The sequence below is a fragment of the Passer domesticus genome, chromosome 10, assembly GCF_036417665.1.
Source record: "Passer domesticus isolate bPasDom1 chromosome 10, bPasDom1.hap1, whole genome shotgun sequence".
Classification (NCBI taxonomy): Eukaryota; Metazoa; Chordata; class Aves; order Passeriformes; family Passeridae; genus Passer; species Passer domesticus.
In genome coordinates, this window is record NC_087483.1 from 30413000 (window position 1) to 30440675 (window position 27676).

The following is a 27676-nucleotide window of genomic DNA, read 5'->3' on the forward strand; positions in this document are numbered from 1 at the left end:
CACGTCCACCATTTCTTCCCCAAGCTCACACAAATGTGCAGGGCCAAATTAGCTTTGTTCACCCATGTGAGCAGCCTTTACGTTTCTCCCTTCTTTCATTCACATCTGCTTCTGAAGACAGATGGGCTATGCTAATACTCAAATGGAATTTTTGAGCCCATAATGTGGAACAGGGATGGAATTAAATAAAGTAAATTTTCTCATTACAATGCTGTCACATAAACACTCAAGAACATAATGCGGGGTTTCAGTAGGGAATAATAATAATAAAAACCCCTCTCATTTTTAATTGAATCTCCCATGGAGCAAACATGGACCTAATTACTGGAAAAGGCCCGCAGGTCACCAGGATCTCAGGCCACCACAGTATTCTTGCACTCAGAGAGTAAATATGCAGTTTGCAAGGATTGGGAGGAGGTGGGGAAGGAAGGGCTACAAAAGACAAAAGCAAAACTTGCTTGATAGTTATGAACATGAATTTAGATTATTCAAAACCTTTACCATATTGAGACAGATTACATTAAAATATTTCTCACCCCTTTATACATTACTCTCTAAAACAACCCAGATACTTTTGCAATCAAAATCCAGATCTACATGAAAGAAAAACAATGCAATCAATATAATTTATATCAGTGCATTGAATGATAGATCTCAAAAACCAACCTTCTATCCAAAACCCTATCTCTTTGATTCCCAAGAGCAAGAAGGCCTAGCAAGATCTGCTAGATAAATTAGGCACAATTCTGCACTGATGTTGTAGCCATGAGGATAATTAGCCAACAAAACAAAGTATTGTGGTCCCAAGCAGATTCCCTATGATTTACACCCTTTGAATCTCAAAGAGTGGAGTGCTTGAAGTCTCCTGGTACCATGAGATCAGGCCATAACTGTTCTATTCAGACTTTAAAAATCCCGAACAAAACAATCTGTAAATTGGAGGGTCTTAAATTCACTGTCACTCATGACCTGAAGAGAGATTTAAACAAAGATTGGAAATAGTGAGCTTATGAGGCCACTGAATTCACCCAAACTTATGCATTCTATAAGACCAGCAGAGGGGTTGGGAACCTCTCAAAAGGAAGTCTAGAATGCTGATGGACAGATCTACAGGACTATTCAGCAACACTTAAAACTTGCGGCTGGAAATAACTGAATGCAGAGATTTCATTTTAAACACTGTATAGATTGCTGGCTCTCTTCAGCTCCCTGCGGTTGCTCCTGGGCCATGAGAGACTCAGCACATCAATCATCCCTGTGATCCAGTTTCCATCACTGTTCCCCAAAGGTAGGACTGGACACCTATGGGACACCAGCATCTCAGCAAGAGGAAACCATTTCAGAGCAACACATTTAAGGTTTTCGCTGGGACCTCTAGAGGCTCCAGGCTGAAAAGTGACAATTAGCTCCTGTAACTATGAGATACTTTGTCTACATTTCCATATCCGCTGCTTCTGTCCCAATGTGTATTCATCTGTATTTCTGCTGCTACAGAATTGCAACATCATTTCCACACTAAATTCTGGGATTCTTATTTTGCTTTGTTGAAAGAAAAAAGGAAAGGAAAGGAAAGGAAAGGAAAGGAAAGGAAAGGAAAGAAAGGAAAGGAAAGGAAAGGAAAGAAAGGAAAGGAAAGGAAAGGAAAGGAAGGAAAGGAAAGGAAAGGAAAGGAAAGGAAAGGAAAGGAAAGGAAAGGAAAGGAAAGAAGAAAGGAAAGGAAAGGAAAGGAAAGGAAAGGAAAGGAAAGGAAAGGAAAGGAAAGGAAAGGAAAGGAAAGGAAAGGAAAGGAAAGGAAAGGAAAGGAAAGGAAAGGAAAGGAAAGAAAGGAAAGGAAAGGAAAGGAAAGGAAAGGAAAGGAAAGGAAAGGAAAGGAAAGGAAAGGAAAGGAAAGGAAAGGAAAGGAAAGGAAAGGAAAGGAAAGGAAAGGAAAGGAAAGGAAAGGAAAGGAAAGGAAGGAAAGGAAAGAAAGGAAAGGAAAGGAAAGGAAAGGAAAGGAAAGGAAAGGAAAGGAAAGGAAAGGAAAGGAAAGGAAAGGAAAGGAAAGGAAGGAAAGGAAAGGAAAGGAAAGGAAAGGAAGGAAAGGAAAGGAAAGGAAAGGAAGAAGGAAAGGAAAGGAAGGAAAGGAAAGGAAAGGAAGGAAAGGAAAGGAAAGGAAGGAAAGGAAAGGAAGGAAAGGAAAGGAAAGGAAAGAAAGGAAAGGAAAGGAAAGGAAAGGAAAGGAAAGGAAAGGAAAAGGAAAGGAAAGGAAAGAAAGGAAAGGAAAGGAAAGGAAAGGAAGGAAGAAAGGAAAGGAAAGGAAAGGAAAGGAAAGGAAAGGAAAGGAAAGGAAAGGAAAGGAAAGGAAAGGAAAGGAAAGGAAAGGAAAGGAAAGGAAAGGAAAGAAAGGGAAAGGAAAGGAAAGGAAAGGAAAGGAAAGGAAAGGAAAGGAAAGGAAAGGAAAGGAAAGGAAAGGAAGGAAAGAAAGGAAAGGAAAGGAAAGGAAAGGAAAGGAAAGGAAAGGAAAAGAAAGGAAAGGAAAGGAAAGGAAAGGAAAGGAAGAAAGGAAAGGAAAGGAAAGGAAGGAAGGAAAGGAAAGGAAAGGAAGGAAAGGAAAGGAAAGGAAAGGAAAGGAAAGAAAGGAAAGGAAAGGAAAGGAAAGGAAAGAAAGGAAAGGAAGGAAAGGAAAGGAAGGAAAGGAAAGGAAGAAAGGAAAGGAAAGGAAAGGAAAGGAAAGGAAAGGAAAGGAAAGGAAAGGAAAGAAAGGAAAGGAAAGGAAAGGAAAGGAAAGGAAAGGAAAGGAAAGGAAAGGAAAGGAAAGGAAAGGAAAGGAAAGAAAAGGAAAGGAAAGGAAAGGAAAAAGAGTCGAACTACAGCTAGGAAACCTTTCCTGAATTCATATCTAACTATAAAAACATGTAAGTTTAAGGCTTCAGCATTTAGGACAGCATTAAAAAATTGGTGATAGTTCTGAGAGCACCAGGACTAATACAGCCTAACTTTCAACAGATAAGAGAGTAACGATTGACTCAGAGTACATGCAGGAACTTCCTCCAAGTAAAGATTATTTTTGAATGGATACTCTGACAAGATGCAAGGTCACTCTTCTGCCCTTCACTCAGTCAAAACTAACTTTCCACATGCACAGACCTTCAATGCAGAATATGGCACAGTTTTTACACACCAAATGAAATTCCAGCAAAGTTCTTGGGGGGATGCACCAGTCAACTTGTACATGTACAACAATCCAGATCATTTGCAGAACAGCTCCAATACATCCCTTGTCAGAGACACAACATGCACACATTTGAGACTGATATCTCCTTGTAAAAACGTAGCTGAAATAGGGTACAGAGTCAAAAAGGTGGGATGTGCACGTACAGCAAGGGTCATTCCATTGGCCCTGCTTCCATGAGGAGGCAATACTGAAAAGCAAACAAACCAAACACGCATCTCTCAAGATTAAAAAACTCTCCAAGAAAGAATGTTATTATCATGTTTCTTTTTGTGATGGATGCAGACAAGAGAGAGATGAAAAATTTTGTGCTTATGCAAGATCAGAGAAGACCCATGGTAAAACCAAAAGCAAAACCAGAGTATCCTGATTCCCACCATACAATCCCAACATACACATTTCAAGAGGCTTCATACCCCCTCACTTGATGTGACAAAAAAAAACCCACTATTTCAGGCATTCCCACATTTACAGCTCCTTACCTATAGTTCCTGACCTATTTCTCCATTTGCTTTGGCTGTTTACCTGTCAGGACAGGATTTTTGCTTCTTGGAGTTAATTGCATTATATGCCTATTAAAAACACTGGTTTTAACAATGAATAATTCTACACCACAGACCCATTTAAAACATCTGGACACTCACAAAAGTGCATTTACTAGCCAGTTGTTCAGTTGTTTTCGCCTATGTTCTCCTTGACAAGACAATTAGCAAAGAAATAATGAAAAAGAGGGTCTAATTGTACCTATAAGCCAACTGTTTTATGCAAACCACACAACAATACAGATGTTGATTTGCATTTGAGAAAAGGGAGCTGACCTTGAACATGCCAACTTCTGAAAAACAAACAGTTACTGACAGCATTTCAGTGTTATGAGTGTTAGTAGAACTTTCATAAGCAATCTTGCTTCTGGAATTAAGAAAAAGAGTTACATATATCAACCTGAATTTTCTGGGTTTTATTCATTAATGATTTTTAGAAAAAAAATATAAAATTAACAAAAAAAGAATTTAAATTAATCTATTATCCTTTTTGTTTTCATAGTATGAAGTTGGTTTATTGATGGGTTTTGATTCTTTTCTTGTAGCTTTAATTACCCTCCAAATAAAAACAAAGAAATATCTTCTCCTTCTTTGCCAATGTATATTAATTTTTTTTACAGAATGCTTTGAACAATCCCATAAATATAAATGTTGTCAGTTCAAAATCATTCAAGTGACATTTAGACACTAACTCTTAGGCTTCTTTGAAACGTGTCAGATAATACCAGCTTCAACTACTAGTACACAAACTGGAATTTCAGAGAAGGCCTTTTGCCCAAATACCTGATTAACCTTTGTGAAGGCCTTCAACATCTGTGAAATGTATGAAAAATAACTGAAAAATATATATCCAAGGCCTCGTGAGACAGTATTTCAAATGCTCCTGAAGAACAGCAGGATACAACGTTAACTCAGTATATATGTTAACTCAAATACAGTTAACATATTATCAAAACAGAGTTTGCACAGAAATAAGAGATTTAGACTAACTTTACTAGCTCTTCCAGGACACATTTCACACTGGTGTTGGTAGGCTTGGCATGATCCAGTTTATGACCTTCTTTAAGGCTGAGACAGCCTTCATCAGCAGCAACTGGTACAAATTTAGAAAATTTCTGATTAGTGGGCACTGAAGACATTTAGAAAATCACAAACCCCAGAAACCCATCATGGTCACACTACTGCTTCTTAGAGCAGGTCCTCTGAAGAGGATCAATCCCTGGAACATAGGCAGGCTCATTACAGACCCAAACTGACATGTGTTAAACAACAGATCCTGCTCTGGTTTCCCTGGTTCACCTGAAGAGCCAGTGGGACAAAACACATTGATTTCCACTTGCGAAGGCCATCCAGAAAGGTCACTAACATTTTCTGAACAAAGCCTTTGATAAAGAGAGCACCATCAGTCAAACATCTCCAGTCCCTGGGCTCCACAGATTTTCCAAACATCAGCCTCTAACTGCTTTTGGTACTGCTGTACCAGGACAAACACTCAGAAAATCCCTTACTGCAAAGTTTGCATTTTTTTAAAATGTGGTAGTACATTGTTTGTCAAGATCTCCTATCATTATAATAACTAATTACTTATACTGGTACTTACACCAACAATCTCATATCACCATCAATGCAGAGTATCTGACAAGCCACAGTAAGACTCAGATCTATGCTGCAGCTACTCAGTTAGCAACCACAAACATCCCAAAATAATTATAAATACCATGAAAGCAGCACTCAGAGTAGGAACATGGGACTGGTATGACCCAATGATGTAACTGAGGGAAGGGTGGGGGACAGGACATAGCATGCAAATTATTAACAGAGCCAAAATTGCCTCCTCTCTGCAAAATACAAAAATCAAAGATGAAAAAAGAGAGAATTACAACCCAGAGAATGGTGTGGCTAGGTGCCATGATGGAGTCAAAAAGACAAATTCAGAAGAGGGTAACTGTCATGCCTTCTGCTCTATCACATGGTAATAACAGCACTTTAAGGGAAGGTGCCTCCTGTAGGTGCTCTACTTCAAGAACACAGGGCCTGGCCTGTCACCAAACAGCTCCTGCAAGAGACCTTGCTCACACATCTCTGCTGAAGCAGATGCAAGAGGTGCAGTGAGGGCAGGAGGGCTTGTGGCCAGCTGTGCAAACCCCTGCTTGAGCCACAATCCCCAAACTTCAAAGGCATTTAACAAAGGCTTCACAGAATCACAGACCTTTAGCACACTGATAGCTATTTAAGTACAGATATGTCCATTTTTTAATAAACATGAATGAGATTTCAGGGTAAAACAGAGGCCTTGTAGCTTAGTCTTAAGAGGTCTCTCTTGGAAATTAAAGGTATATTATTTCAGTGAGACTTTTGTTGCCAAGATATAATTTTATTCATTATTAAAATACCAGCAGAGTTACAGATGGTACTGAAGTTAAATTGTGTGCATCATTTTGATTGCAATTGTAAATTGTCTCCATACTGGGATTTGAAGTTGAAAAGATTCACTGGTATTTATAGGCTAGATAAAATTCCTCTTAGCATTACCCACTTAATGGCATACTTTGTTCTAAAGATGTAAACCACGCGTTTTGTACCATGCCTCTTAACAGTCCTCAGGAGTGACCACCGATGCCTTTCACTTCATCTGTTTTTCTCCTGCCTCCTGTAGGTACAATTCTCCTTTGAAAAGGCAAAAAATACATACTTGGACTTACTGTGGAAATTAACCTTCACTGTTATAGTCCAATGAGATATATGTGCATGGGAGAAGGACAGATTCTGTGAGGGGTAAAAAAAAATTACATACACAAAAGACACAGGAAGTGCAGTAACATGGAGTATGGCTACAGATTTGGAAGAGATTGAGAGATTATTTCTGTATCAACAGTCCCTACAAAAAGCCTCTCATGGGAACTACCACCTACAACCAGGTTCTACTACCAATTTAACACCCTTAGTAAATGACGCTTGAAAACATGACGAGAAAAATAAAATAAACCCCAAACAACCTGTTTTTCTGTAAAAAGAAATTCCTTCTTTTTTCCTTTTTTTTTTTTTTCCTAGAGACTGGCTACACGTACATGCACAGCTGTGAACTCCATCTGTTAGCTGAAATGCATGGCATATTTTTCAAGATATAAGACACTAGAGAAAGTACTTAACAACACAATGTTCCTTTTTCTTTTTGTGCTATACTGCAAATAAACGTCAATAGTTAAGCTAATCATGAGCTTTTCCTAAGCAACTGTAAATTACATAAGTGTTCCTTCATATGCCTGTAAAGACATAAAAGTATTACTCAATCAGCGCATTTATGGAGTATCTTTTATGATACAGTGTGGACTTATAACCTTGTCTCACAAAAAGTGGTCAAGTCTAATTCTGAATGACTAAAGGGGCTCTCATAAAACTGATTCAATACTGGGTCTTATTTTTTTTTACTGAAACAAGCATATCTGCCATGTAACTCCTACTCACAATAATGAAGCAGAATTGCATTTGAGGAACAGAGCGACAGGGCTCAAACTATGAATTTCAAATAGCCATCAGTGCAGTTCCAGTAAACTAATATGCAGAAGCAATTCTTGTTTTGAGAGGGTGAAAGAACATCAGACTAAGCCAATTACCAACAAAATATAGTTAAAGAAGAATGATCAGAAGTTAAAGGAAGAAGTGTTTTCCAATTTCAGCTCTGTCACAGTCCATGTCATTTAGGTGAGTCATGTCTGCAGCTACAAAATGAAGGTACCATCACCTCATCTTATACCACATGCTTTTCATTACATCAGAGGCTCGTTGTCAGACAGGAATAAGCTGTTTTCAATGAACAGCAAATCCATCACAGAAATCAGTTTTTGACACTCAAAAATTACTGGAACTGCTCTATATGGAAAACAAAAAAGGACCACAACAACAAAAGGATGTGCTGACTCAGCCTTTCAACATTTATATTTCTATGAACAACCTGCAAAAGCCTATTATTCTCTAAAGCTGTGATTTACTCTCAGCAGGTGTAACAGCAGTTGCCAGAAATTCTTACTACTTTCTTCTCAGAATATGATTCTTGTGCCCATTTGCCTCTCCTTTCCACACTTCTGATATCCTGTTAATGCAAGAGTGCTTTGATCTTTGACCTGAGAGCACAAACCTAGAAAGCTGGCACAACAGATGAAGCGAGTTTTATACCTGAAGTCTGCCCTTTTGACATTCAACACGCTTTAGAGAAGAGGCAGTATAAATCCCCTCACAACATGGTAGGGAAATGTATCCTGAGATTACCTTTCTGTACAGGAAAACACAGGCAAGTGACTTTGTCAGCACAGGGCAGTTTTTGCTACATTATGGGAAGAAAAAAAAAATCTAAGAACATGGAAGCCCTTTTCTCTGGCCACACAGCATCACGTTATCACAAGCACTCTTTTTACCTTGGCATGGATGAGACTTGTTACTCATGCATTTCAAGCAAAGTTTGAAAGTTTATTTACACCAAAGATCAAGACTGCCTTTTAACATTTCAGAAGTTTTAGCAGCACTCACAAAAAGAGAAACTTGATGCCTTTCAAAAGCATCAGACTTTGCTACAAGCATGCTCTGTTCAGCAGAGGCTGTTACTGAAGGAGTTCAGAGTACTATCCATTAAGCCATGGACTCTAAAAACAGAATAACATATGCTTTAAGATACCATAATACAATTAAAACAACACTAAATTTGCAGGAAAGAATGTTCATGTATGTGCACCCATCAGCAAGGCTGCCAGGATCATTATTACAAGAAAAACACAAGAATGATCAGAACCAGCTGGACTGAGTTCCACAGACAATCAGAAAATTAAAATGCAGAGGGGGTACAGAAGATTTTCTGCTGATGTTACTCAGTGTTAAAATTGTTCACGAATTCATTGGTGAAGCACTTTTTCTAAGTTTTCCAAATACAATTTTTTAAATGGAATGTAAATACCTGTTTCACTGAGAATAAGGTTTATTGAGAAAAAACCCAAACAAACAAGCAGGAGAGAAATAAGAAAAAATTCTGCCCAAAAGAAGCAGCACATAGATTATCATGACTAGAACATGAAAACCAGTTTGGGAAACACAAGTGCTTTATTTGCAGGTGGGAGAAAATAACCATTTCAAGTAACTAACACCACTAATAACAAAAATTATCCGTTTTCTAGTAAAATTTGGAAAAATAATTGTTTCAATTATTTAAGTAGAGCAATTATATCTTCTACCACTTAATCTTCAGCCAAATGAGGCAGAAACATAGTTCTGACTGCCTAGAATCACAGAATCATTCAGGTTGAAAAAGACCTCCAAGAACCTTTGAACATCACCACATCAGCTAAGCCAGAGCAGTGCCATGTCCAGTCACTTCTGGAACACTTCCAGGGATGGTGACTCCACTGCTTCCCTGGGTAGCCCATTCCAATGCTTAACCACCCTGTCAGTAAAGAAATTCCTTCTAATGTCCAACCTGAACCTCCCCTGGCACAGCCTGAGGCTGTCTCGTCTTGTTACTGGTTTCCTGGGAAAGAGGCGGACCCCCACCTGTCTGCAACCCCCTTTCAGGCAGCTGTAGTTAGTGATAAGGACTCCCCTGAACCTTCTTCTCTCCAGGCTTTCCTCACACCTCTCCAAGGTGAGGAATCTTTCATACAGACGAACATTTATGCTACTCCTCACATTTTAGGTCACCTTAAAATTTAGTGTGCTTGTGGCAGCACTGCTGCAAATTTCAGTGAAAGAAGTGGTGTTCAAACAGCTGAACACCAACTGCTTATCACTATCACACCTGTGACCATGGACACCTAAGATCAGACCTGTAAGGGAAGACTCTGCTGCTTTTGTAGAGACGCACCATGTAGCTGGGGTACCTTAGAGAAGAAAAACAAGAATCCAATTACCATGATAGGCTTCCTTTCAGGGAGTCACATAATTTTCACTAATTCAGAGATGAACACAAGAAGGAAAATTAAGAAGAATCAGCTCTTTGTAAGTTCTTGTCTTGTCCTCTTCCCCAGCACAGTATCATAGTTCACATACTCTCAGCTTCTTTGAAATCATACAGTTTACCCCCACCTTGGAGCAAGACTCAGGAGTATCTACATGAGTGTGATGCCTCATTCCCATTCTCTCTATTTTTAACCCAACCACTGCTTCAGAAGAGCAACGAGGTTGGACAACATCCATCATGTGGGGAAACTCAGGCTACAGCTTTCACCTTCCTAAAGATGATGTTTCTGCTCTGGTTCCCATGGACCTCTATGGAAAAGGGCTCATTTATACAGGCAGACCTTGCAAAGACTTTCAGACTGCCATAACTTAATGCCATAACTTTGTCTGGTAAGGTTATATTGTGCACATCTAAATTTAGAGCTGCTATCTGTAAGCAAACAACAGAGGCAGATTGTGGAATGCTGATGAATTTCGCAGGCATGCCCAGCTAACAATGCAGAGCGATTTAAAAGCCATCAATAACCAAGAGGTTGTCCCCTGAATTTTCAAATCAATCATGATAAAATGAATTCCATTTTTATTTTCCCTTTGAATCTTTGGTGAACTCATGGATAAAACTGACTAAAGGGGAAAACATACACAGCATGGAACTCATAAAATGTGCTCTGTTTGGAGGGGTTCACTAAATGTTTTCAGTTGGAGAGTCTCTTCAAATTGTGCAACATGCAGGATGGCACACTGAAAACCAATTATAACTGTGAGAATTTCAGTGCATCCCATAAGGCTGAGAGAATGTTCAATTTGCAGGCTGTGAGCAAGGATTAACAGAGATGAAGGTAGCGGTAAGTGCCCATGTACCATTGCATTTAAATGTAATGTCATTTCCAGGGATGATAAGTAATCATTTCATGTCTCAATAACCTCCAACAAAAATGCCTTATTTAGCCCTGAAACACCAATTTTTAAGACTCTTCTATGCAAGTTAATGGTTTAGATAAGAGACAGGATTGAAAAAAGTTCAAAATTCCCGTTCTAAAGCAAGGTGAATGCAGCTTTGATGTCAGTTTAAAGATGAAAATTTTCTTCCGGGCATTTCTTAGGGCACTGTGCTCTCTCTCTCTTTATCAGTCACAGTGCCGTTTTTAATGCCACAGGAGAAAAGAAACAGAGATCTCTTAGATTTAACATGATAGCAAACAAGCAAGACAGTTTATACACAAACTTTTCTAACTACCTGTGATTATTTTGAGAATCAGTATTTGAGACTATATCGATGCTACAGTCTTCATTACAAACTTATGCAATCATAGGCTCAAATCCCATGCTCTGAACAAGACCCAGAGCACTGTATGACCACAGTCCTCAGCCTTTACATCTCTGTAATTCTGGTCTATAACTCAAACCCACTTCAGCATCTCTGTCATTGTATTTTCTCTGAAGTGGAAGTTATTGCCTAACCCTCTACAAAACATATCTGCTAATTTCCATGATAATTTGAACCCATGTAGTGTTTTCCGCATTATTTTTCAGAAACAGACAGTAACTCAGACTTAACACAGAACACTGAAGGTGGTGAAGAATACTCTCATAAACCATGTGAATACAGAGTAAGGGAAAAAGAAGGGAAAAGGATACACCCAGAACAAGTAGGACTGTCCACATGAGGATTATGCAGAACTTGTTCTGCAGCAAGTTCACATACATTAATAACAGAATCAATAAATAACAGCTATAAAATACACTAAGGATTTCATGCAGTATTTCTTTCACATGGGTGCAAACAAAATGAGAATTTTCAAAAATTCTTTAAAAAACAGTGAAAATTCAAGCAACTAAAAACCAAAAATGGCAAAATTCAACAAGATGGCAGTTTTGATTTAAAGTATTGATAAATGTATCAGTTTGAACACCAGCAGAACTCTAGCAGTCAGCTACCTTTTGTTTTGTCTAAAGAGGCCATTTTTTCATCCAAGGAAAATAGTTCACTTTCTATTAGTAGTCCTCCTTGTGAGGAACTTTGCAAACCAAAAAAAAAAAAAAAAAAAAAGTCTCAATTAAAGAAAAAAAATCAAACTAACCAAACTCCTGTGTTTCACTGTCCCCTGTCACAAAGAGGATACAAACCTGAGCCATCTTTGCAAAGTTACCATAAGAAGCCTTTCTAGATACAGTTGTCAGATGTGGAACAATTTATGTAATAATTGATAACTTTATTTTCAGATATGGCAAAGAGACAACTCCCTCATGCTCCCTAATTGCATGTCATTTTGTTTAGACAGATCCAATTCCTTCAATACTGAATGACTAGCTCAAATGCTTTCACATATAATTATGGCTCAATCCAGACACACATTTAAAAACAAAGCAACTGTATATATTAGGGTAATAATCTTTTAAACAACAGAGGAAAGCTCAGCTGTGTATTTTCTTACTCACTTTAAATCAAATTCAGATCCTGCTTGGATTTTTGCTGTTTCACATCCCATTTTAATATACAAACTCCCACAGGTTTTATCTCTTCAACAAAGCAATTAATAAACCGTGGCTCAGGCCATTAAAGGTTTGTTTTATGCCCCTCTCAATCCCTTGAGATAAATAGAAATTGATGTTGATTTTGAGCCTTTTGAAATCCAAATAATTTCTGCAAAGTCCTGCAGCCCTGAAACTAAAATCTAATTACCTGCAAGTGTTTGCAGATGTAAGTATACATTCAAACTCTCTTCTATGTGGCAAGCTTTTTAAAGATCAAAGAGTTACCTCTAGCCTTGAGGCTCCTTATTTGAAAATGCACATTAACATTTAATGGTGTCACATTCCAAAGCCCTACACATAGCTTTGAAACATATCCCTCAGTGGTGGAAACAGCTTTCCCTGCTGCTAGCACTAATCAAAGGGACAGGAATATGCTTTCAGAAGACCCACGGCCAATGCCTTCAACACAAGAAATGCAGAGCCTGGTTATCTCACGAGCAGTTATTTGCAGCATCGTAACCCAGTACGTCAGCCCAATGAAAAGGTGAAAGAGGTCTTTCCCTTCAGTTTTGCTCTGGAGGAGCCAACAAGCAGATCTTACTGCTTCCCTTGCCATTGAAGGGGATCACTCATGAAACTCAGAGTGGCTGATGTTGGGAGGGAGCCCAGGAGATCACACAGGGTTCCCTACAACAGCTTGCCCAAGACCAGTTTCAAACTCATTGTCTTAGCAAGGCTCCTCCCTAATCCTTAGGGACAGTGAAACTAGCTTGAGTCTGTAGATTCAATAAGTCTATCCTTTCATACAACAAAATGTCGGATTCAGGAATAAAAAAGTTCTTGTGGTGTTCTTATGGGCTTTAACTTGCAGAAACTCTATGAAAACTTTCCTTTTGCATCCTACTAAGATGAATGGAATCAGGTGAACTTCAGATAAATTAGTTTTCCAGGACACAAGAGGAACTTTAATATGATAATAACATATCTAAATTTGTGTTTATATGATAATGCAGAGCATTAAAGAGATGATTTTGTGGAATTTGTCACATTTTTGAGGAGGAATTAAGGAAAGCAGATAATTTCTTCTTTTCATCTGTATTATTTATATTTGTTTTCTTTTTTCTTGAAATAGAAACCAGTTCCAAACCAACATGCTAATAGTTGCTTATGTGTTTATCTGTGTAGGTTTGTTCATTGGAAAGGCACATCTAAAACATGGAAAGATTCAGGGATATGATTAAATAATAGAGTGGGAGGGAGGCATATAATTTGTTTTTTAACCTCAGGATGTTTCAAAGTGTGAAAACGAGGAAAACAAACACGTCAGAATGCAAATTCTAAGGCATATCCTCTGTTATATTTATTATTAACTGTATAAATCCTGGGTTACCCAAACAGCACTGAGATTGGACCATGTTATTAGAGACCACATAAGACATCACACTGGTTTCTGCTACTGTTGAAATTGTCCCTTTCACCTGCATGGTAATAAAGGGAATAATGAGGGAAAAGTATAGAAGCCCCTCCCAGCAGACCCACAAAGCTCCAGAATGACCTGATGGCCAGTCCCTGTCACACACTCAGCCCTGGAAGGTTAAGTGGATTTTGATGAAGCCATCAGCTTCAACTGCAAAGAGCTTGAGCCAATGCCAAATGAGGTCAAAGGGATTTTTTTCCCCTCCATTAGCTTCAACGAGCTCTGAATAAAACCCAGTGGGCTCCAGTGTGCCTACTAATTGTTAAGGGAATTAGAATTCTAGTAAATCATTACAACTATGGTCACTTGAAACCCGAATGACAGAGGGAAATTACATGATCCCCTGCATACCTCTGTGTGAACCACTAAATTCATGTTAAAACCATGATAATGTAACAGAATTTAGAAATATCACCTCAGGTGATTGAAACCAACACCTACTACACCAGGTTAATTCCCATTCTCTTGAATTCCAGAGCAATAATGTCTCATAAATTCAAGTGACTATTTATGTACCCACATCAAACCCCCTAAAGAGCCTCTCCTACTCTCAAAGGTACTTTCCACAAAAAGATTTTGAAAAGTCATGTCTATTGGTACAAAGCACAGGCCAAATTCAAAGGCCATGAGACTATGTGATTTATGAATAAAAAGTGTGAAGTGTGAAAGTTTTATAAAGATATATGTTTAGTATATTATTATATATATTATATGCTAGTAGATAACATATACACACCGTATAACATTTTTAAACAAAGCTGGACCAATTTGCTAATCAAATTCACACCACAATGACACACAAGCTGTTGCCATTCAAATTTGACGCTGAACCATTTTTTAAACACTGACAACCAACACGATGCTATGCAGCCTTTATTTAGCTGTTACCTGGAGGATGTTTATAGCATTTTGTCATTGGCCTGGCTAATGCTGAAGCACAATCAGAGTCCTGTTATCCCATTTCAGTTTGCTGCCTGCACCAGTGTCTCCAGAGCAAGGCCACGTCCGTGTGACATTCACGGCCACGCTCTGCGGCCGCTGCCCGAGTGGGGCAATGGCTGTGGGCTGCACACAGCAAATCAAGCCAAGTCTGGTTAAATGAACAGAAGCAAGCCCAAGCTCAATTGCTATTCCAGCTGTAAACAGCAGTCCTAAGTGCAGTAGGGACCACACAGGGTAGCAAATGCAGACAGCGAGGGACCCCTTTGGAATGGTGCTTTATAGGACATAAGGCATGGCTTCCCTTCCTCTGGCAGGGCACGTTACTTTATCCCCATGCTGCAGAGATGGAAATGAGGGAGAAACAAGGTCACACAGAAATCCTTTTGGTTAAGTGGGAACTGAACAGTCTTACAGAGTCCCTCAACACTGAGGAGCTTTGCTCCCATTACTTTTTTTGCTTGTTCTCATTGAACAACAAGTCGTTTGAAACTCAACAAATGCATGAAAATTGCCAGAACTGAGTCAGGAAAAAGGATGGGAAAACTAAAAGAGAAAATTAAAATACAGGCGTTAGGAGAGTAGAATAGGACAAATACAATGAAAAGAGGACAACCATGGCCAGTTAAAAGAGCTCAGATCTGCTAGGATGGTGTTTGAGCAAAGAAAAATGGAGTACTATGAGGATTGGTAAAATGAAAGCTAATTTAGGTATATGTTTGGAGCTTAGGTTGATTAGGTCATTCACAGCCTGAAGCTTTCTGGCCATAATAAAACCTATTCCAAACCATCCCTGCTGTGTCTCACTTCTGTTTATTTGACTAGTTCTGTTCAAGGTCCAGATTTGGCAGAGCTTCTGTTTCCCCCAAAGTGCATTTCATTTTCAACCATCTGCTGAAGACTCCAAGCCCCTTCTCTGAAATTTGAAAGATTTAATGACAATTAGCATGAAAATACTCTTTTTAATTTTATTAACAGATTGTAGAATCAAGAAAATTCACAGGGGAAAAATGTATTAAATAGCATTGCCTCTCCCCATCACCAGACCTGCCTACCAAGTGGTACATACAAGGCACATGTGGGTAGCTGCAAAGCATTTTGCATGCAGAGCTACAACATTAATCCTGTAAGAATAATCACAACAGCCAACTTGTGCTATCATATAGCTTTACTGACTCCACTAAGACCTTGTAGAGATGCACTATGCCATATGCAAGTCATTCAACAGAATCATGTTATTTGGTTTCAAGTCCCCTACCTCTGGCCCAATCTGCCAAATCCCTGCCTCCCCCACCACGTATCAAATTGAGTAAGTATTAGAGGAAAGCGTGTTTCTCACACTGCTGGTCTGACAAGTTCAAGGGAATAAAACTTCATCCTGAAAGCTTCATCGATGCATGATACATGCACTATAGGGAACAACTTCGATGTTTTGAATTATTTAATTAAAAAAAAACCCCAACACTTAAGTTTCCTAAGAGATCAATAAATTAATGACATTTCTATATGGTCAAAGGCTTTCATTTCTTGGAAACTCCATTTTTTTTAAATACTCACTGTCACTGCAGACTCTCAGTTTCATAGTAATTCATGTCACTGGCAACCTTTAGAAACTCGACTTACACTGTTAATGCAGTAAAACAAGGCAGACATGTAATTATGCCCTGAAAATAAAATCTTTTGTAGATTTTAACAGCATCTCAAGCATTAGCTGAATTAGTTCCACCTGTCAAGTGGTCAGTTGGGCATTCTTGAGACATACCTACTTGAGAGTGTATGTCCAACTATTTCTATTTCTTACAAAGGAAAAATTATCTTTTTTTGGTACACTATGAAGAGATGGTGCAAGCTTGCAGAGGGAAAGAAGTGATGTCTCTCCTAATTGGATAAAAAATATTTAATTAGGAGAGACATCACGTCTTTCCCTCTGCAAGCTTGCACCTAACCCTGCCTTACAGCCTCAGTGGAAAAGTACAGCCACAGCTTATGGCCAGATGTGTTGATGACTCAGATTCCTCTGTGTCCTCCATATGCCCAAGCCACTGATTCTGCACAGGACCTTCCAGATCAGTGCAGCTCGAGTCTGCTCTCAGAAACAACTTCTCCATGAAAATCACACAGACCGGGACTATTCAGCCAGAGTTGGAGGAAAAGCAGCTTTTCAGAAAACTTGGCATACAAAAACAATCTAGAGTATTTTGGGAGTTCCGTTTACTTTCCAAACCTCTGAGTTATGTAATCCAAAAGCCTTATGTTTCAATGGGCTACAGATACAAACCAGAAGGTGAGTTGCCTGTGTTCAAACAAGATACATTTTTACTTCATTCTTACTGCAAGCACAACTTAGTATTTTTGGAAGCACCAAGGGAGAAGGTTGGATTTTGGAGCTAATGGGAAAGCAACAGCTAATAAGTCAAACCACTGCAGCATGAAAATATGACTGATGCAAAATTAGCTTCTGTATTTCCATGCCAACCAGAGTGTGTTTACTCATTCATAATCAAGTTTTTCACACCTTCTGTAGTTGAAATGGATTTCTGGCAACTTTCACTATGATAATACTTTGCTTAATAGCAGAGACCCTACTAAGAAAAAGTGCCTTTTGATCACACAAACAGGGACTAGGTCTCCAAGTCCTGCTTTCATATTTTGTATTATTATAAAACTCCTAGCTTTGGTTTTCATTTCTTCTATTAACCAAGTAGGCAGTGCATAGTTCAACAAATGCCCCATAAAAATATAAGCTATTTGTACATGAGCAATAGTTTTATAATTTTAGAACTTGTTTTATTTTGAAAATTAGTTCATTTCCAATCCTGCTAACCATTTTTCCTCAATACATTCCACAAGTTTTGTACATGCAATATCAGTAACATTTATTTTAAACAAATGCATATATTGTTATACTTTCATATCAACTTGGCATGTGAAATAAGGTATACCTATATTTCTCTATAATTCAAGAGACTGGGTATTGAAAAAGCTTCAATCAACAACTAAGATAGAAAAGTATTGCAGTAAACTAGAAGTATCCAACTCTTGTTTGAACAAACATCAATATACATATCTGCATTCCTCTCTTGGGGAAAGAGATCTGAATAATGCATAATTAAATCCCACATATATTCTAGAAGGAATTTTCACTTGAATAACTTATTTTAAACAAATATAATTTGTTTAAATAATAATATCATTCTCTTCATTGACATTTTTTTCTTAATTTCTCATTTTGAGACCTTCCACTGGAAGTCTGAATTATTATTTTCACCCAACTGTGTGATGGACCTACTAATTACATGTTTGACGTAAGGGAAAGTAATTTTTCTCTTTTCATCATCTGGCTCAAGCAAACTACAAACTGGAACCTATTTTCAGTTCAGACCTGGAAAAACCTAGTATTCTAAAAGCAAAGTTTGATTTTTGAACATGGCAAGCTGTGGGATTTTTTTGTGAAACTACCAAGCAATATTATTTGCATTGGTCTTGAAGGTTCTCCAGGACCAGACTATGCTTTACTCTTACTAAATTCCTATTACTTCTTATCTTTTATACTTGAAGGTGATTGTTTCTGTTCTAGATGACTATTAAAATTTATAATTAACTGTCTTCATCCCTTTTTTTGCATTAAACCACAGATCCTCTAGAACACAAAGGTCATTTACATCCTGTTACTCTGAAGCACTCTGCAGCCCACCCATACCTCAGCATGTTCTCTGGTGAGAGATGACATTCTCAGAGCTTTACCCAACAGCTCCTTCCTCCCTTTTTCCCAAAGGATCTGGGAAAAGCTGGTTTCACAGTGGAAGCTTATGAGACAACACAAAGCCTTGTCACAGAAGAAAGTCCTACCACTACTGCTTCTGGCTCATACCTTAGCCCATCCTTGGAAAGCAGCACTACACCCTTGCACAGTGCACTACGGTAAAGTACTTTTGCTGCCACCTTTGCAGCCACTGGGATGGAGAGGCCCATGCCATAACCTCTTCCAGGAGCCCCAGCTGTGCCTTTGCAATGAAGCACTGCAGTGCAGAGAGAGGGACCTCTCTCCATGACAACGTGCTCCGAGCCAGAGCTCATCGGCTTTATCTTTCAGTCCTCCACTGTATTGCGCCTTCATTTTTGCTAGACTTGCTAAAAACTGCACCATCACATAACACTCCAAGTTTGCTTTCAGGCCATTTCTTCATGATTTTGCAGGTGATTTCATCAACGGCAAAGGAAGGTCTTATTTGCTGTATTTGCACCAAATACTGTCACCAACTTTTTCAATCCAGGCATTTCACCGCAGGCTTCGTTTCATTGCCGACTCAAAAAGACACAAAACCAAATCCCAGAGGATTCATTTATAGCTGGGATTATTCACAACTGGCTATTAATTTTAGGTGGCATGGAAAGAAACTCCTACTGATGCATCTTTACACAGTCTAGCTCTGTATCTAGATCTATGGATTTCTGAGGATTGAAGAGACTGTTACCTTGTTTAAACTCCAGAATAACTCAGGCTCTGCATCTCTCTATAGTTATTCTTATACCAAACACAACAGACTGTTTTGTATAAAGTACTGGAAAACTGATTTGAGGTTTGAGTTGTTTTGTTTTCAGTTTTGGGGTTTTATTTTAATTGATATTTTGTCATATTTTATTTGCCTGCTTGTTGGGGTTTTTTTAATGAGTATAGGTGGGTTTCTTTAAGAGAAGGACAAGTAACAAAAAAAGGAAAGATACAAGGAAGAATTTGTAGTATTTTTAAATGCATGAGGAACTACTTTTTTAAAATATACATATATATATAAATATATATGTGTGTGTGTGTGCAATCTTGTGCTTCCTTCCTGTACTGTGAATTACTGTAATCCAACCATTATTTTCAGTTCTGCACATCTGCAGGGTGAGCACTGACTATATCTAGCTCCCCTGAAGGCAATTCTGAAAATGTTCCTTCCTGTACTTTTCCTGCATAAGAACCCTAACAAAGGTGTTATTTAAAGATCCCCCCAAGCTTCTGAACAGCAGTACTACATAAATGCACAAAAGCAAAGCTTTGTTGATAAAATGGTGAAAAAAATGTTGAAAAGGGGCTTGTGTTCATGATTCAGCCCCTTGAATTAAAGGGAAAACGGCACATCCCTATGCACCTCATCCCACCCCTTCCATTCAATCCACATCAGTCAAGATCTCCAAACACTGACATGCCTGTGCTACACTGCAGACCCTGGACTACTGCTCATAAACCAGGAAAAGGGGACATAAAGAGATGGACTGAGTTAATTATTTTCAGTATTAAAATTAAGGTATTATATTTGGTTGCTATTTTAGGGAGGGGAAAAAATGCAGACAAAAAAACCACTGCGCTGCTGCTGTCGCACAAAGCTGAAACCATCAGTGAGCCATATCAATTCTCCCCTAGCAAAGCCAGCAAGGCTTACTTTTAAATATCTTGCAACTCTGGAAGAAGGAGGTCTGCAACCAACCATGGAGAGTGCTGCTCTCTGCCAGCATCAGTAGAAAGGCAAGTAAAGAGGGAAACAGTGAGAAATGAGCTTCAGTTGAAGAATGTGTTCCTAAAAGATGAGTGACCCAAGACCCAGAAACTCTGCTCTGACTGCAACACACCAGGACAGAATTTTTTCAGACTACTATCACATGATTAAACCAGAGAACCCATTGGTTCTCTGCAAGCCTCACAGATGAGACAAAAAGCAATAAAAGAGTGATTAGGGTAGAGGAACAGCTGTCAACAAAGCAACCCACTTCTTTCAAAAACTCTTCCATGAGGCCCAGAAAAATGGTCAGAAAACTGCAGATGTGGAGACCAGAGACAAGGGGAAGTTTTCTCTCAGGACTCCATGGATCAGACTGAACTTTAGAGAATTTTATGATCAATAAAAAGGTGAGATAACAGCACAAGTGCCAAAACATCTAGCTTATTGCCCCAATTCCAAAGAAGTCATAAAAAGGAAAAAAGGAAACACCCAACATATCTTAATTTAAAAAACCCCAAAAACAACAAACCAAACAAAACCCCCACATTTTCTTCACGTGTGAAATGCATAAATCATCGAATTCTCTTAAGCAGTATTTTTGCCTCCAACTCATCTCATTTTTCTCAGGAATGTGACTGATAAAGTTAATTAAATAAGCAAATTAGGAAAAACAGCACCTGACTATTTTGATAACAAAAGATTGTTAAAATGGAAAGGAAAAAGAAATTGCCACACACAGAAAAAAGAAACGCACACATTTTTGAATAATTAAAACAACTGAAAAGTCTAGTTTTCCCTTAGATCCAATATCATCAAGATGCAAACACCTATTCACCCAACAAAGCAAAAGACTACAAACATAACCAACAAATACTCTAGGTTATTAATCTTGCCTATTTCTTTCTTTTTGCCTATATCCAATAGAGATATGATGCTTCTTCACACTGAAATAGCAAGATGTAGCAGGAGGTATATATTTTTTTTAATTTTAGTACTGTTCACAGAGAACAGAAAGTACTTAAAAAAAAGTCAAAAAAAGCACAGCCCAGGAACTCATTAATAATTAGAAACATCCTCTGCTTAACTTGGTATCTGCCAAAATGCAACTCCTCATCATAAAGTTTTTTTTCAGACACCTAACTTCTGTACTTTTGAACTCAAACACTCACAAATGCAACCATCCACTTTCTCTTAGCACAAAATCAATCATCTGTCACTCCCAGCAAATTGCACATAGCCCCAAGAGTTATACAAGCCCTGTAAAATGCCTATAGAACCCACACATTTCTACCTCCAATTTTAAATGAAAACAGTTTAAATGGGTTGACCGACATCATGGCACCTATTTTCACCACCACCCTCCCCCATTAAGAATCCTTCAGTTATTTTTAACTGCTCTGCTATTTCAGCTGCTGGGTTTTGAAGACAAATGTCATGGAGAGGCTTAAACAAGGAATATTGCAAAAATTGTTCCTGGTAAAAACAAACAGAAACCAGTACAGTGGTCAAGATGTTATGAGGGCTAAATTAAAACAGAAGATATGTCCCATCCTACAAGATTCTTGCCTGTAGAGCTACAGTTAAAATTTTGTACATTACAACTAGCAATAAACTCTTGGGGTAAGTTTCTAGCAATGTCTTCTCTTTCAGCCAATATAGTTCAACATAGCTTAGCACAGGAAAGAAAGTAACTGGTTTTGCTGTATCAGTTTGTATTTTAATGTTGCACATTGAATTTAAGGATTTTTTTAATCCTACCAAAGAGGAAGTTATAACAATCCCAAAAGAACATTCAGAAGCAACAACTTACTGCATGTTCAGCCAAAAATGCCTCTGGGTTTGTTTTCATTTGAAGGGCTTATCTTCTTTTTTTGGTAGGAATAAGCATTCTGGGTGCTTGAATGAAAAGAAGGATCAAGTTTTCAAAAGGTGCTTTGCAGTAAGAGGTTACCTATATACAACCTAAGCAAAGGGCATAGCAGTACCAAGTCTTTCACCAAATGATCACACAGTTTTGTAACAGAAATATTATCTAGAGGTTGGTGTATGAGTGAAGCACTAAAAACCAGCACAAAGCAAAAGAAAAAAGCCTACACTGGTAGTGCAGGACCCCATTCCCAGGACAACAGTTCTAGAAGAAATACAAACATCTTCTGTCACAAGGACAAAGCCACAATGGCAAGAAGGTTGTAGCATATCATATACACCCACTCATTTCTTCTTAAACAAAATGAAGGCAGAACTCCTCCATAGTCAAAATTAGTCAAAAACCAGAAAATAGGCAAGAAGCCAGATGATGATTTACGGAAGCTGTAGTCAACAAGATTTGGAGACAAAAGGTCACACTGTAAGAGCTGAAGACTACAGAACACCATAAAGTACCTCTCCAGAAACCAGTTTATCACCATTAACAAGAGGTACCCTCTCGGACACGATGAGGCATTATCAACTTGTGTCCTTTATTCTCTGCAACGAGTCCACTTGGATGTGCTCAACTTGATGCCTGCAAATTCACAGATGTGAGGGAATTAAACATATGACTGCAGAGTACAGATACTTTAAAAATCTATTTGCTTAAACGTTTCATAAGTATCACCTTACCCTTTCGTAAAATCTTACTTTTATTTTTATTATACTGTTTTCCCTACATGGTTAGGTCTTAAAAACACCTACCGGAGGCCCTCTAAGTGCTTGGGAGAACAATTAGTTCTCAGGAGAAAAGGCAAGAGAGTTTTAAGATCCTGTATCTTCCTGAAGCACAGGCGTATGGTTTGCTTGTATATTAAGAACAAATACCAGGTGAGTAAAGAAGAGCTTTCCCCCATGCAGAAATCAGTTCTTTTCTTAGAATAAGCCACAACTGAAGGCAAATAAGACCCATTTTCATGTGTTTTGTATCAGTGGCTCAAAACCAGACATATTATTGCTACTCCACTGTGATTATCAATTCATGCAGGGATGATGCATAGTACACAGTAAAACACAACACGGTCCTGCCTACACAGAGTACATCATACTTACAGTATGACAGGAAAAACTGGTAATAATTGCAGAGGAGATGTCAGGCCCACTTTTTATATTTACATTTGGGTAGGCTCAGGGAGAGCAATGCCTCAGGGAATGTGAACAAAATGCAGATCATTCAGGTTCATCCCAAGAGTGTTTCAAGCAATGCTGGAAATAGAAGCTCTACAGCTGCTACTATTAGGAAACCATGAAGGTGTTGAAGTGCCAATGAATATCACTCTTGAGGGGAAAATACACCTCTTTTTCCACCTGTGAAAACTTTGTCAGTTTCTTGAGGCTGAGCGCTGTGCCCTGAAGGACATGACTCATGTGCAAGGACGAGCTCAGGAGATGAACTCCAAGGAAAAGACACGCATTGGTAACCAGAGCATGCCAATGCACTCAGCAAACACATCCTGCCACCTTCCCTCTTTCTGGGGAGCTCCCCAGGACAAACTGAGCTCTCACTGCAAGCTTTACTGCCTACATCCAGGACATGTATGCTGTCCACACCTTTCTGACTTCCTCCCATAAGAGAAGCCGCAAAAAGTGGGAATTTGTCCTTCATTTCCCTACAACTAAGCCTGTGAAAATCTAAATCCTTACTAAGCTTTCCTTCATTGGAAGGTCAGTTTATCACTTTAGGAATATTTAATTTTAAACTGAAATATGATAGCAAAAATTCCTGTGCAGCCCTAAATGTGAGGGGGTGGGGGAAGAAGAAAAAAGACTCTTAGAATATATGAATTCAATATATTGCATTTATATACAATCTTTTTCTTTTGCTTTCCTACCTCCTTTCATTACTATTTTCTACCCACTTTTAGAAACAGAGGTGCTTCAAAGGGCAGTTACCCCAGCTAATATTTTTCTGAAATACTTTTTTCTCCAAATCACATGACTGGGTGATAACCTCATCAGAACCATCATTTTACTGTGGTCCTATACTGAAGAGACCACATTTATGACTGAAAATTCTTCTACAGTTCTGTGCATCACATCTCTTTTTTTGTAATGGTTCTTCTTTCAGGAAAGAGCAAGACCTATTGGTCCTAAAATACCTGTGGAGAAAACTGCAGTATATGTTTTGTTTGGTCATGACATTAATTTATTCCGGCATTGAATAGAAGAACAGAAAACTCAATTTTCTAACGGAAAAAACTTCACTGAAGCAACAGATAGAACCATTTATCTCCATCAAACTCACCTATATACCCTGGCAAATCAGCTTGTCATAATGAAGACTGCCTTTGCTGATTTACCTCTGTGCACCAGGTATTACCTATATCTATAAAAGAAAAAAAGCAACGAAGCTGCCTCTCAACAGTATTGAAAGTTACTGCATGTGCAGGAAATTGTTCCCTCTCTCTAACTCATGCTAGCTTAAAATGTATTTGCTACCACAGATACTTCTCTAAAAAGCAACACGGATCTCAATTATTTTAAAGCTTATTTTAGCATAAGAGAAAACTGAACATTGAGATAAGGAGACAAAAAAAAAGCAGATGATTTAGACTTGTACACCTCTTTAGGTCTGAGCAGGAACTAGATGCACCACATCACTGTCAGCACAGCAGTGAATATTTTCCTAGTGAACACTGAGTGGCGAAGTAGAGCTTCCTGCAGCTAATGAGAGCAATCACAGCACACGAGGCTGCAGGCAGGGAGCAAGCTCACTGGAGAGCACTTCCAGGCAATTCCTTGCTGGAGAGAAGTAAGTAAATTCAGAAACACTTTTAGAGCTATTAAAGGTGCTATAACCAACCAGCTACTGCGCTTTTTTAAACTAACAAAAGAGGGAACATCCCAGAAGTGCCAGGATAAATATTTGTATTTAATCCCCCTGGATTGAACCCTCCTGGATCTGAAGTTTTTCATGACACAGCCCCAGGATCCTGGGCTACAGAGGGGCTCCAAGCCATTCCTCTCAGCAGAGAAGAATCAAAGCCTGGGCAATGTAGTCTGTAGGGTGAATGATACAAAGGGTCATTATCCTCAGGAATTCTTCTACAGGACCAGTCATCTTCACTCATGTAGGAAAACATGAAGTGAATACAGTAGAGAATAGAAGAGAAAGGCAGATCCAACCCTCACCCAGGAGATCTTGCAGCTGTCTGAAAAAGTAGCAAGACCGTTTCTAACAGGGATTGCTTTATGGAAGGGTTAAAGCTTACAGAAATTCACCTGCTATGTGCAGAGAGAAGCTTAACATCAAGATGAGCAAGCACAGGGGTTTGAGAAGGGTGGGCTCCCTGTATCTGCCAGTCAGCAAGGGGTTTCCTCACCTTAGAGTGTGTAAAAGTAGTTTCTATTCTCACCTCCACAATCACCATTAACCAGCCTCTGAAGCCATCACCGCTTCTCAAAAGAAAAACTGAAGTAACATCATATTATATTAGCTTTTGCTTGTGCATGTCAACACCAGCTACAGCAAGATCCCAGCTTTAAGGACTTAGTCCTGAAAACACTTTAGTGTCTTCACTACCCTGGAGATCTTTTCATCCAGCTTTTGAGCAAAGGAATTGCAGAGATATCCTAATTAACTCCTTAGAGGCTTCCCAGTGTGAAGATGGGATACAGACTAGTGCCAGCTCTGAATTATCCCTGTTTTCAGTCTCCTGTGTACAAGTCATTAAGTTATGAATTGATTTAAAGGCATGGTTTAGATAAAATAAATAAGAGTATTATTAGGTATCATAATTGATTACATTAGTTTTAATACAGCTTTGGATACAAGAAATTTAATTCTGTTTTTATATCACCTTTTTTTCCTATGCAATTGCTGCAGAAAACATTTTCATCCAAACAGCTGAAAGCATGTGTTCTTAGAAATCACAGCAGGAACAATAATCACAAAAAGATTACATTTTTATTTCTCTGCCAAGATCTACCTAACCTGGATGAAGATCTTAAAATGAATATTCTATAATATGCATGTCTGCAGAGAGGAAAGATGAACAAAGTCAGTCCGAGGTAAAGTACCAGCTGTTGAAATCTAAAAATCAAATTTATCATAGATGCATCAAAGTTCTGTTAATCCTCCAAAAGCCAGGCAGGTTTTAGGGGGGTTTTAGTGAAAGGAAATTGAAGCACTCCTGCCTTCAGACAAATTAGGACACAAAATCTTCTCCTATGCTTAGCTGGTCTTAGATTATCAGATTCAAAATGGTATCTCCACTTCTATTGTCACTCACTAGCAAGGTCTGGAGAAGATGGTGTTTCAAAATGCTTTATCATTTCTGCAAGAATTATAAGCACAAGCACACCTGAAAGTCAAGAAATTTTATATTTTAATATTAGTAAAATTCTCTGCTAACTTACAGGTATGATACTGATTTACAGTAATCTTTTACATGAGGACTAATAAGTATGTATGACATTCATCAACAGAAACATGGCTGCACTTTCTTCCAGATTGCAATTCAGATTGCAGTGAGAAATATGACTTGAGGCTTTTAATTTCTTCTGTTTAACAATAAGTTATGCAGAGGTAAACAAATTAGGTGTCTGCAGCTTCTAGTCTCAGCTCACACTGCAGAAAGAAGACATTATGTCATGGTATTGTACAAGACTTGTATTGCATTTCCAGTTTCCACCAGGACCTTGAATGATCTAAGCTGAATAAAGCTAGAAATACCAAGAGTATACAGTAAAGTATATATTTAATTCTTTTGAATGTGTTTTTTTAATCTCATTTTAAATGATAATGCTGTTCTTCCTAATAACGGTGTGAATCCCATGCAAAATATCAATATATTTCCAAATCTCCTTCAAAGCCAAGCTGTGCTGCTGAGAACCCAGCCTGGCATATTTTTATCCTCATGCCAATTACTTCAGCCAAAAGACTTACTTGATGTATTTAGCAAGGTTTTATTTTTATTTAATGTTCAGCAAGCAAACAAGGACAAGTCCTGAACAATGAATGAGATAATAAAGGATACTGCAAAAATATTAATTTTTTCACAATACTTTGAGTCAACAGTACTGAAGTTATCACTTTTTTTCTTCTTTGTATCTCATTCCCTTAAGGTATAATACTAGTAAATGGAAGATAAGATCACCTTTCTACATTTCTAGAGCTGTCTGGAAATTTTCTGTCATGATCTCCTGCTTATCAAAGCCAATTTCTACAGACTCTTAGTCTTCCATGAGTATGCTTCCTCTGATTGAAAACCAAAGTAAAAACTGGCTGCATCCTTTAAACTCACCAATTCTTTTGTGTCTATTTTCTTGTTCAGCAGACTAAACTCAAAACTTGGGGACCCAAAGCAGCCCTTGCTTTCTATCCAGTTTGCACTTAGGTTACTTCTGTATAAATTAAGAAAGTAAGAACTAAAGGATGTGACCTTTCATTTGCAACTACAGAATTTGAGATTATATCAAGAGCCCTTTCAATGTAAGCTTGCTAGTTTTTCCACATAAATACCCTTCTTGTTAAACACAGCAGAAGCACCTGGTCAGATTCTTCAGCTGGCATTTTTCAAAACTGCCCCTGGGGTTTTGTGTGACTGAGCATAAACATCCCCTTCTATACTGAGATGCTGACACTGTCCATTAGACCTTTATGGCTCTCTGAGAGATACAAATCATCCTAAAGAACATA

The 27676-nt window shown here is 38.4% G+C and overlaps 1 protein-coding gene and 1 long non-coding RNA gene across 2 annotated transcripts in view; both read right to left on the reverse strand.

Moving 5' to 3' along the window:
• Nucleotides 1-27676, reverse strand: part of CNTNAP5 (contactin associated protein family member 5) — a 273862-nt gene that overhangs the window by 203432 nt on the left and 42754 nt on the right. The gene's annotated exons all lie outside the window — the stretch shown is intronic.
• Nucleotides 15379-16210, reverse strand: LOC135309399 (uncharacterized). The gene is made up of 2 exons (XR_010369669.1): nucleotides 16142-16210; nucleotides 15379-15500 (listed from the first exon to the last, which is right to left on the reverse strand). It is a non-coding gene; the product is annotated as an uncharacterized LOC135309399 (long non-coding RNA).